The following is a 12,234-nucleotide window of genomic DNA, read 5'->3' as shown; positions in this document are numbered from 1 at the left end:
GGTTATCGGATTGGTCACCGATATAATTTTTAGATGCATTATTACCTTAGGATCCATCTTTTTCTGAAACTTTCGAGGCATACATTCATAACAGTAAAGGGACGCTGAAGCTCCGCAAAAGAAACCGGTCATGGTTGCATCAGCCCGTTGCCGTGCATGTATAAATACCTGGCGGTGCCTGGCGAAGTCTGGTACCTGGCGCGGGCCGCGAAGTGGCCTCATCGCTCTGTGCAACTGCTGGCACGTCGCGCTGTGTTGCATCCTTCACAGGAACCGCTCCATCACATCATGCACCGCCTCTCAGCTCTGGCTTTGGCGATTGTGCTAGTGTCCCGCTGCCAGGCGGCAACACGTGTGGCACGTGCTGTATCAGTTTATCCAGCGTCATCTATTACCCACCCAGGTGAGACGGCCCTGGATGAATTCACCGTCGTTTTCAAAGCACTATTGAGCCAACCGGTGCTCTGCTGGCTTAGTGCCGACTCTGCATGCCGTATAAACGCCTGAGCGCGAGCCCGACATTGTGACACGCATGCACCGCATCTTATTGGTATTATTACTACCTTATCATTCTATTATATGTGCCGCATCGGCCGACGGCAGACTGAAGAAGGGGCACCCAGTGTAAATGCTTCAGCGATGTGGGAAGTTGTGAAAGTTGACCAATGATTGCAGCTTTTGTGTCCACTTGGAGAGTGGCTCCCCCTGGCTTGCGCTCCAGCCACTTCTTGATTTTGCTTTGTTCGCCCCCGCCCTCCTCCCCCGCCCCCTATGGAAAACTGAGGCTTTTGTTTGTTGGATTAAGCCATTGCAAACATGAAGCACGCAGAATAAACTTGACTAGTTACGGTTTATGGTGGAGAGGCCTTTGTATTTAAAACATGTAATAACATGTAATAAGTAATATATACTGTTGGGCGCTGGCGCTGGCGAGCCTGATCGTGCTGCGTGATGCCTGGGTGTTCAACGTCTTTCCGTCCCTTGCGTGCCAATGCATCTACGTAAATCACCTAAGGATCTTCCCCAGTGACTTTTCAAGATGGTGTTGCGCCATTTTTGTGACTTCATTCCACTGTCGGTGAATTTCCACATCGCAAGTGACTTCGGTGGGTGCTCTTGAGCGCTTCTTTGGATTTGTTTGAACAGAAGACCACCAGTGCCCTTGAGCCCCAGTGCACCGAGCTACCTCCAACTCACAATCAAGTGATGTTCCCCGTACGTCGTTTCCTTTTTCACAAAACTGGGAACAGGATCTAACATCAGTCCGAAATTCCCTCTCCCTGGCTTCACTGATAAATATTAAACACAATTTCAGTTTGTTTAACGTTTCCTTCTTTCTTTTATTGGATATTATTTATAATTAATCCCAACAAGTGGAGAAGGGCCATTCTGTCCCAGCGCGGGTTCTCTACCGGCTGCCATTCCAGCAACACGGGGGGAAGACTCCTAGTCGATCCGGAGGTTCTTAGAGGGATGTATCTTACACTGGTCCCATCCCTGACGCGAAGGGCCCTCTGGCTCAAGCTTTGGCCCCAGATCGATGCAGGAACTGTCATCGATGCAACAAGATTACATAGCCGCAGGTGGTTCAATAATTAGCGCGGAGTCTCCTATTCGGCTCCATGGGCCCTTAGCTAAAATTGTATGGATCCCCTGTCCATAACGGAGCCCCTGACTGACACAGGGTACTTCATTATCTCACTGTGGTTTCTCGTTGAAAGCTCGTATGTCTTGTTTTATTGTCAGAGAGACCCGACCAACGCAAGAGGCCATCTGGCATTTGGAGCCAAGTGCCTGTCCCTGTTCAGCAAATGTACACTGGCCGAATCGGGGCCTCTTGCCGACACAGGGCCCTCTGTCAAGCACTGTAAGCCCCCGACGTACACAGAGGCCCTCATTGTTTCAGTGCGTCCCGACCAGAGCACATAGCGGGTACCAGCCTCGTCCCTGCCGGCCGTTCGGTGTTGGTGGTTTGTGGTTGGTGGTTGGTGGTACGGCTCAACTACTATCTTATTTTTCTCTACCTCCTACATTATCTCTCGTGATTACACCACGATCAATCAAAGAAGGGCTTGATAAAAGGCACTTTTATTTGACATCCCCGTCGTCCGTGGCGTTAGTAGACAGCTTGTTATCATTGCCTTCAAAGGCTCTACTTAAAATTGCCATGCTTGCAACGTATTTTCTTCCAATGCCCTTGACTCAGCAAGGTTGCTCGGGTTCCACGGTTGTTCTTTTTCGCACACTAGTGAAGCACCTTTCTTCTGTTTGTGTCGTGCTTGGTTGCTCCACTGTTGACTTCCAATCTACGGGTCCGATGTGTAGCCATTCGTCCGTGTACAGGCCTCTGATAATCGGTGCCTCTTTAGCCGGTACCCGCACAGATGAGGACCGGGTGGGAGTTGAAAATTAGATTGGACACACGCATTGGACGGATTGAAAGCCAATAAAACGGAAGCAGGTACTGATCGCTCCCTGAAATGCTGAACTACAAGTTGCATAAAAAAGAGCTTGAAATCAACAGCAGACCTTCAAATCAACCATTAGCGTTCATGACAAAGCGTGCACATAGAGGATCTCATTTGTAGTAAGACCGCACTAACAAATTTTCTCGTAAAGAGGTTGCACCAAGCAGTGGCAAACGTGAAGAAGATTTTCTAAAACTGTAGCTCGAGTTCCTACAAAGGTAACTGGAATGCCTACTAATCCAAAAACGTACTCCAATATAGCATTACCAGCCATTCTGATGCTGCCAGCAATCCCACTTAACCTACGCAGGCGACATTGCAATTTATGGTGCGAAAAACTGCCCTTTGTTGGCAGAAAGCACAGCACCAATTTTGAAAATCCCAGCAATCGTCCCAGAAAATAATCAGATGTACATCATGGGAACTAACACCATGGCCAAATTCATGCTGCCCAGTTGCCCCATTTGGAATTATCTGTCAGCAAACATTGCTGCATCTTCACAAGGAAACGTTCTGACCAGCCTCCTTAAATAAGAACGAATAAGTTGTACTCCACCAATAAGGATCAAATGTAAATATGTGACGCTCAGCAGACTGCTTGACATGAATTATTGTCGGCGTTTAACAAGAAGTAGGCGTACGTGCTGGCTGAGTTTTATTCGGCTATATTTTGCCTCATTTCATGACACAAAAGGGTATTGTGTTTCAGAGATACAGCAGCTATAATGTGCTTGATATGCAATATCTTAGAAACCCGGGACTTTTATGGCTGTGTTTCGCGAGCAAGTGGGACATTTTAGAGTCACATGGGTGCATGACATACCAGTCACATAATAAATGCTTATCCGAGTGATGAGCTCAATCACTTCACCTCAAGTGTGTCAAACACCTGTTCTTTGATACTGACCGCAGCTAGCATCCTGATCCGTTTCGAAACCATTCACAATGCATCTCAAACGAAGATGGGAGCCGACGGCATTCGAGTCTCTCCGATAGCGTTGAAGAATACGAATGTTCGCTCAAGGGACTTCCCAGACGGGATATTAGTTTAGCCGACAGAAAAAAACATTCTGCATTTGGCCAGCAAAAACATGTCAAGACATTACCCGTGTTTGGATTTCCGATTTGACGAATATAGGCATAGACAATGGAGGCAACATAATCTCCGCCTGGCATTCTGCTACCAAGACCTAACGCCATTGCTTTCTACCCAAACACCAAGGCCGAACATATGGATCATTTGACAGCCAGCCCAGCCCCAATTCATCACACAGCGAGGAACCCGAACGGCGCACCGTCGTATATCGCCCCCGGCAGTCGCCCGGGCGGTGGCGACCGTCGGCTCGCAGCTGGACCCTGCCCCAGGGGCATGCTGTTGACCTGTTTGGACTGCCGGTGGCGGCCAGCAGCGGTGGCCCGCCCTCCGGGCGACTTATCTACGCTGGCAGGCAACGCGGTTCATCCCGGTTCGTAACGCGTTTAACTGGCCGACGGGAACGAGCGCGGTGCGCCGGTCGGCGGTGGTCACGTGAGCAGTACCCCCACTCCAGCCCCCCCCCCCCCAAGAGCCAGACAGTTTTTTTCCTTTTTTGTCGGTGCGGCCAATTTCTAATCGGTTTCGGGTCTGTTGCTGGTGATGATATCAAGTGATTGTCTGGTTACGTTGTTGAGGCATTGTTGTTTGTCAGCTGCTCGTCTTTACATACAATTGCATTCATCTCGAAACGTATAGCTTTGCCGAAGTGTTTCAACCGATAACTTTCTGCGCCCGGTCATAAATGGAGCGAAGGTGCAGATACTTCGTGCGCTCCATCAAAAGCAGTGGCATGAGAAGTGACACTGCCGACTTTTTTTCATTTATTTCTTACAGCCCCGAATGCAGGTTTTCTGGAAATATATTCTGGTGTCACTCGCTCTGTAATCACAAATGTTCCTCTGACAGCCTCGCCTTCTCTTCATCCTGCAAACTCCTCCAGCTCTGCAGGTGGCGACTAAACCACTTCCATCGAGTGTTCCGACTTCTGGCAACTTAAACAGCATGTTTGAACCACAGTTTTATAAGTCACCAACATCCAGGGGATTAAACCTGCGATGCTAAATGACGATAAAGTTCCGCTGATAAATTAAAGGGATTAAACATGCGGTGATACACCAGCGAGATGCTAAAACCAAAGCAGCGAATACTCCTCCCGGCGGCCACATCTTGACAACGCACGCTTGGGCTGAAAGCCAGGGAGGTACGGACTCTTTACCCTTTTTGGAGCTCAAAGTCAACTACGGAGCACAGTGTCACCCAGACAGGAGAATATGTGAATGCATTCTTATAAGAAGTCAGCGACAGTCGATTTACGGCTCTCTTCGGCGTGAGCGACACGTTCGAGACAGATTTTTATGAGACGAATAGTTATCTTCGAAACATTGCTCCACGACTTCAGCAATGTCACAAACCCGACCTTAACCTTGTAATCGGCACTTTCTATGGACGTGTTGGCAGAGCTCGCATCAAAGGGTCATATCTCGCTCGCATATCACATTTCTATGGGGTTTTGAACTGAAACAGCCATCTTGAAGATCATTTGTGCAGTTCAAAGCCCTGTACTTCTGAAGACCAAGCCCCTTAGTTTCTAAGCTTCAGACCCGCTAAGATGTGCATGCTATTGCGGGGAGACCACTTAAAGGTCACCCAGGCATCCCTGACACTGACATCTGGCGTGCGTGAGCACGATTTCCAGATATAACGGCCGTCAATTAGCTCACATTCAAGGTTGTGCAGGCTACGCAACGTATTCAAACAATGATGCATTGAGGGACGTATTTACTAAACAGAGCCATTGCGTTGTCTGGAGCTATCGTTTCCACCTGAAGTTGTACCAATAGCAACAAGTGGGCTTTTTTCATGATTGTAATGTTTGCTTCGCTATCTTCAAATGTTGAACATCCCTTTTAATCCACCACGGTTCTGGAATGCCCGGAACATGGGACATGGCCTTTCTCGGATTATAATATGCGGTTATGTAACTGGACAAATGTGGCGGCGTTTGCTACTTGGCATTATCCGATGAAATCCAGGCCCACCGACAAAAGCCAGAACACGGGGGGGAGGGCGGCAAGGAGCTTAGCTTTTTGGTTGTCGACAGCATGCCAAGGAGAGTCAATGGCACCAGCTCCGCACAGATGTACCACAGGTACCGCGAAGAGATTGTCAATCAGGCACTCCTTTCGGTCCGTTTGTTTGTGAATTTTGCTGCAGCACTTGCATCAGCAAGAGATCGTTTGGGGGGATCAAAGTTGAGTGAAGTTGTCGCACAAGGACTAGGAAACCCAGCAGTTTGATGCATTGTAGTGCTGCGTTCAGGCTCGTGTAGGACGTGAGATGTCATTCAAGGGATCAGCAATACTGTTTTACTTCTAATGCTGCAGGAATCGGTGAAGTTTGACGGTTCGCTTCACGCCAAAATATTCTTAGGCATAAGCTATTCAAGCAAAGACACTGTGTTGGCGAAAACAAGACGCTGAGCCAGCTTATCAACATGTTTACCGCGCATAAATCGGGTAAAACAGGCTGGGCGTCACAACAGGAGCGTTGGCTCCTTTCAGAGCCGCGCTTTTTTGGCAGTAATGAGCTGGAAGGCATCTTCCCTCTTCGTGGAGCGTGGTGTTCCCTCATGTACATTGTTTGGCTCAATAAAAACGAGCAAAAAAAACCCGCCTTGGCTTTTCTATTTCGCGAACCGCAATTTAGAAGAGGAAAAATGCGCAGACAAACGTTTTATCTGTTAGTGCATATCTCCAACTAGAATACAAATGTATCCGCCGCAGGACTTCGGTTTTAGTTATGCTACAAAGAATAAAGGAGTGGAAGGCAACCGTTCAAGGGGCCTCCCAGCAAAGTTGTCCTTGCAACTACATGACAACAAGACCCGAGCGTTGCAAGCCATGCTGCGGGCAAGTAAGCCAGCCATAGCAAAGTACACGCCCGTGATACCGAGTGCAAAGCAAGCCTTGGCAATCAGCGAATTCAGGAATCAAACAGTATTTCGTGCACACAGATAGGCACATGTGCTATGAATCATCCGCCGCGTCCATGTCAAGAGTCTTTCTGGCCACGGTGCGCCGATGGCGCCACCTAGCGCGACAGCGCCACCCATAGCACGACGGCCGCCTGGCTGAGCGCCCGACGGCTATGGCGAAATGGACGTGTCGTGCCGTGTCGTGGATTGATGTGCAACAGCCTGAATTCATATCGGACCATGCAGATATGTCAAGCCTCTCTGAAATTCTGTGTGCAAGCAACAGTGCATGATATAGGGCCAAATGTTTATCACGGAACATCTGAATGTCCACGGCACTACGAGTCACGCCGGTGACGGTGGTGGCGTCGGGCTGGGTGTGAGCGGAATAGATACCAACACGTCGTCGCTGTGTCTAACGAAGCATATCTGCCCTTGTTCTCTCACTGTTGTTTGATCCCTCATCCTCGCAGCAACCGGTCTGTGCAGGTCAAGTTACATGCACTAGCCATGAGTGGGCTTAGGTGCCTCTGGTGGGGCCCCGTTCGAGTGCCGAGCACCCACCCCGTGTAGGGGTTCCTGTGCGGCTAAGTTTCGGTGGATGGGCTCCCAGGTCCATCTAGCCTTCCCCCATAGTTTCCGCCCAACATTGTGCACTGGCATTCATCTCATAGCTCTGAAATATCTTCCCTCCGAAGGGCTGTAATCCAAACGAAATGAAACCAAACCACAAACGTCAGGCAGAAAGGGAGGTCAGCCGATCACAGCATTTCGTATCAATGCTCTAATGTCCAAGCTGTAAAGCGCGCGTCCAGATGGGTGGTGGAATGCGACGCGCTCTAATGGGGGGGGGGGGGGGGGGCGTGGTTTAAGCTCCTGATGTATGCAAGCTAAGAGAGCTACAGGAACTTAATTCACATTCGCAGGGTGTCCACAGGGCCATTTGTGTCAAATTTAGAATTAGTTCATTGTAATCATCCGGTCAGACAATGTTAAACAGCATTCACCTCCAGATGGGGGGCTGAGGTGCTCTTAGATCTCCTTACGCAGCCCGTCTTGACCGTGGTAAGTAGGTATAAAATGTCACTGGTGTTCTTATCAGGTCAATCACCTTGTTTGACTCTTAAAGGTTGAAAATTACAACAAACCTTTGAAATAATATTGATTTCTAAACTTACAATCGGGACCGAGTACGACGTCTGGGGTGTACTCCTAAAGCACCATGAATATCTGTGTGCGCCTCCCTATTGCAGTACATGTTATCAGGAAAGCACCGCCACGGCACCTCCGTCAGAATGATCGGCAGCTGAGTCTCCAAATCAGTTGCAACATTATTTCGCGAATAAAAAAGGTGTCTTTGGCACACAATATATATTGCTCCATAGAATTGCAACGATGAAGGAGCGATTCAACTGCTACGTGCAATACAAGGTCAATGGTCCGCGGCAAAAAGTGCCAGCGAAAGAGGTTAATAGTGCAGACAGCTGTGAGGCGCTTCAGAACAGCGGGCGACACGAAAATGCAAAACGCATGGTCGTTGTGGGTAAAACAATATTCACCGCCCGCAGCGACTTTGAGACGGACTGAATCATCTGATAAAATCGTGACATATGTTGGTAAATACCGTGTGGTTTTGCTACCTCAATCTAATACATGTATTTAAATAAACGCTTGCGTCACAAGGTGCGCAAGCTGGCACACTGATTTATTTATGAATTACAACACACGCAACGTGAAACACGGTAAACACACTACTTTAAAATATAAATAAACCTACACGCCTTGAGACGTGCAAGCTAATGAATCCACCACTTTAGCCTACCGACAAACAAACACGTCTCGAGATTTACCAGCTAAAGCATCCTCCGAATGCACCGCTATATTCTCACGTAACAACGCATGTCAGAAATAGACCTATCCTTGCTGGGACAACGTTAACAGGCAATACCAACTCTATTCAGACTCCGTTTAGGTGCTCATACTGCAAGATATCCTTTCGGCATGCTATTGGGGCCTGCTTGATTCCATAGACATGAACAGCACTACTTCTATCTACTTTCTGAGCTATACGCCCGCAAAAATGGGGGACTACATCGAGAGAGTTTTCAGGGTCACCTAGGCATTCATGACGCCATTATAACATCATTCAATTCCTACCATTCCATAAGTCATGCAGCTAATCAAGGCCGCGAGAATATCATTGTCGAGCCGTTCATATCGGGCGTTCGTGATCATGATTTCCAGATCCAACGGCGGTCCACCGACTTTCCTTCATTGTTGTGCAAGGCACGATGACGTTATTAGACAATGACCTAACGAGATACATACTTATTAAACAGGGACGTCGTTTATTCTAAAGCAAACTTTTCTACTCAAAATTACACCAATAGTTGAAGCCGGGCTCTTTTCATCATATTTGATGTTTGTTTCAATATCTTCAATAGTGGAACATCCTTTCAGTCTACTGCATGCCAACCTCAAGAAGATGGATTTGTGAAATTAAACACACACAGACTGCCAATAACAAACAAAGATCGTTTAGTAAAGCAGCCGAAATGGGGACCGCCTACTAAGACCTACAGAGACAGGCTGCCTATTAAAATGCAAACAAAGAGGCAGACCGCCTACTAAAATACACAGTCAGAGGCCGCAGAGCAATACCAGCACACAAGGACCGCCTAGTAAAATAGACAAATGTACATCTCCTGAACAGGTCAGCTCGTTGCTACTTTTATAATTTAACCATCTAGAATAAGTAATTACGACATCATCTCCATAACTCGATATAAGACATTCACGTGTCTGCTCCTCTCCAGGCGAGTGTCTGCTCTTCTCCAGGCTGGTGTGCGCTGCCCTCCTGGCTCGTGTCCGCACTCTCCAGGCTAGTGTCCGCTGCTCTCCAGGCTAGTGTCCGCTGCTCTCTGTGGTAGTGTTCGCTGCTCTCTGGGGTAGTGCCCGCTTCTCTCCAGGCTAGTATCCGCTTCACTCCAGGCTAGTGTCCGCTGCCCTCCAGGCTAGTGCCCGCTGCTCTCTGGGGTAGTGTCCGCTGCTCTCTGGGGTAGTGCCCGCTTCTCTCCAGGCTAGTATTCGCTTCACTCCAGGCTAGTGTCCGCTTCCCTCCAGGCTAGTGTCCGCTGCTCTCCAGTCCAGTGTCCGCTGCTCCACGGGCTAATGTCTGCTCCTCTCCAGAATAAGTAAACGTGGACAAATGCAACAGCAACGGCCACCGCATCCAATTCTCCATTTCAACGGATGAAACTGGCTTGTTCAAAAATGAGAATGGGTAATTCAAAAAGCAAGACAGGTTTTCAAAGAATGAGAATGGCTTAGGGTTAAACGGAGGTTAAGGAATCAATCTGGCGAGCTCCAACAGGTGAGGCCTGTTTAGTTCAAGGGGATGAAACTGGCCGGTTGATGATCAAACACCTTGCCCAGCCAACACATGCCTGGCTGGGAACGGACCCACATGTTTCGATGGCCACGAAGCTTGCCGACGCGACCGGCGGTTGTGCCGAGCTGCACGCGACGCACCCTGCGGATCACCAAGTGGGAGATCTACCATGAGGGTCAGACTAACCTCGACCTGACCGCTGCAAACCTCTACCTCCACCGCTCGGCCCACCTCGACCGACAGCCACTGACAGGGAAGGTCGCAAGCCACAGCGGTGCCCACTGCGAGAGCCGGCGCCCGGCAATGGTGGTGCCGGACACGAATCCCGCTGTTCGTCAGTTCTACGGGATGCTCAACAATGAACAGGGCTCTACAAGATGTTAAGCAACATTCAACCTGATTGGCCTGCGTAATATTACAGCTCTGCTGCCAATTCAACAGTAAATGAGTTTGTAAGTTGTTCAGTACATTAGCGAGGAACATTATTCACAGAGAAAAGATAACGGTATTACCCTTATTCCTCGGATAATGAGACCAAGGAGAATGGAGATGTAGTTGAATTGATATTTCGGCAACATGTCTTTATGGAAACAATAGCAGAAGTGAATTATTATATCTCCATTCAACTATATCTCCATTATCCTGGTTTTTTTTTCCCGGGGGTAAAGTTAAAACTGCTGTCTTATTTATGGAAATGAGTTTGTGCTTGTCCTGAACTTTATGGGGGATCAGGCACGTGAAATGCACAGCCTGATGTGGTTTATCTAACTATTACAAATAACAAAAGAAGGTTAATCGTGTCCGGTGTATGCTGCGAAGTCCGTTTCCGTAAATTGCATATCATAGCTGAATATATTTACCCAAAGTTCGACCGGTTGCAGCCGATGATGCTCAAGTCACCATCCACCACTGATCAGAAACTTTAAGGGCTTGTAGCAGTTGCGGCCCACTGGAAATGTGTGTTCTGTATTCGCTTATTTACCAAATTAATGATATTGAAGGGCTTGTTCTTGTTCGCTATTCTCTGCTATGCTCGCTCGCGAGATCTTAACTCGACATATGCGTGTATTTTTTTTTTGGGGGGGGAGAAATGAAGACCAAAGTGATTCCATTTGGGGACCGATTTTCCTTCATGCACTGCAATAATCGCAGGATTTTACTTTTGAATTTATTTTGTTGTGGTAGTTTTGCACGGAACTAGCAATTTATTCTTTAGGTACATAGGTGTTCAGACAACATTGAGATAACATGCCAGCCAGTTGTTGAAAGTCGGAACACTTAATACAATCGTGTCAAATGTCACCTGTGGAGTTCCAGGAGTTTGCAAGGTGAAGAGAGGTCCAGGTGAGCAGGCAAAGTTCAAAAAGTCTTCTGAGAAAACAGACCTAGAAAATGCCTTCTTGCGGCTTGCAGGCAATTAGTTAATCTTAAGGCTGCATGCCCACAGCGCCACAAACCTAATTAACCCTAGAGGTACCACTGTCGCCAAACGTTCAAAACCTTACCTTTTCTGTGGTCTTCACTCTGGCCTAAACTCGATCCACGCCCAACCCACCCACCCCTCACCCTCTAGAATTCAATTTAATTCTGAAAACTGCAGTCATTATTTACTAACTAAATCAATTGGAGTTGTCTGACCTAATCAACTGCGCCAGCCGAGTTCTATTGGAAAATGTGTGGAAAACATGCGTTGCTGTGGCACAAGGTTTTCGTACTCTAGTGGTGGCTTACCTTCTCCACAGCACAATAATAAATAAACATGACACGTTTTGGTGACAATCGTTGCTTTAGTAAATTTTTCATTGTGAATAAAAAGAGAAATAGCCATCTATTTTTTTGCGCGGATTTTCGTGCTGTGTCCTGAAGACGGTAGTGTAGCTTCCTATATCACTGTCTTTGTGGGAACATCAAATGTAACTAAACCATTGCTTCATTTATGACAGGGGATGCGAAAAGTTATTTGTTGATACACTTAAGCGTACCGTTTCACCACAAATGAAGTGTATGCATTGACGTCCAGCTGACAGGTAGCGGTGCCGCAAAAACGTAACCTGGCAAGCACTTGATATCGATATCAGTGACAGACCATACACACCGCACCGACAAAACATCGTCTCGCTCTAATCGGGGGGAGGGGGAGGGGGAGGGATGCTGGCCACGTGACCACCGCCTTCCAGCGCACCGCGTTCGTCCCGGCGGCCAGTTAAACGCTTTACGGGCCGGGATGGACCGCGTTGCCTGCCAGCGTAGATAGCCGCCTGGAAGGCGGGCCGCCGCTACTGGCCGCCACCGGCAGCCCAAACAGGTCGACAGCATGCCCCTGGGGCAGGGTCCAGCTGCGAGCCGACGGTCGCCACCGCCCGGG

At 48.3% G+C, this 12,234-nt stretch overlaps 1 long non-coding RNA gene across 1 annotated transcript in view; it reads left to right on the top strand.

Annotated features, from left to right (window-relative positions):
* Positions 1 to 212: 212 nt before the first annotated feature.
* The window catches only part of LOC119095912 (uncharacterized), a 28,297-nt gene continuing 16,275 nt past the window's right edge, over positions 213 to 12,234 (top strand). Inside the window, exon 1 of the long non-coding RNA XR_005093950.1 lies at positions 213 to 403. This is a non-coding gene — a long non-coding RNA (uncharacterized LOC119095912). The remainder of the gene's footprint in view (positions 404 to 12,234) is intronic.

This window comes from Pollicipes pollicipes, unplaced genomic scaffold (assembly GCF_011947565.3).
Source record: "Pollicipes pollicipes isolate AB1234 unplaced genomic scaffold, Ppol_2.1 Scaffold_4219;HRSCAF=4965_pilon_pilon_pilon, whole genome shotgun sequence".
NCBI lineage: Eukaryota > Metazoa > Arthropoda > Thecostraca > Pollicipedomorpha > Pollicipedidae > Pollicipes > Pollicipes pollicipes.
Note: the sequence above shows the minus strand (reverse complement) of the source record. Positions and strands in the feature narration are given on the sequence as shown.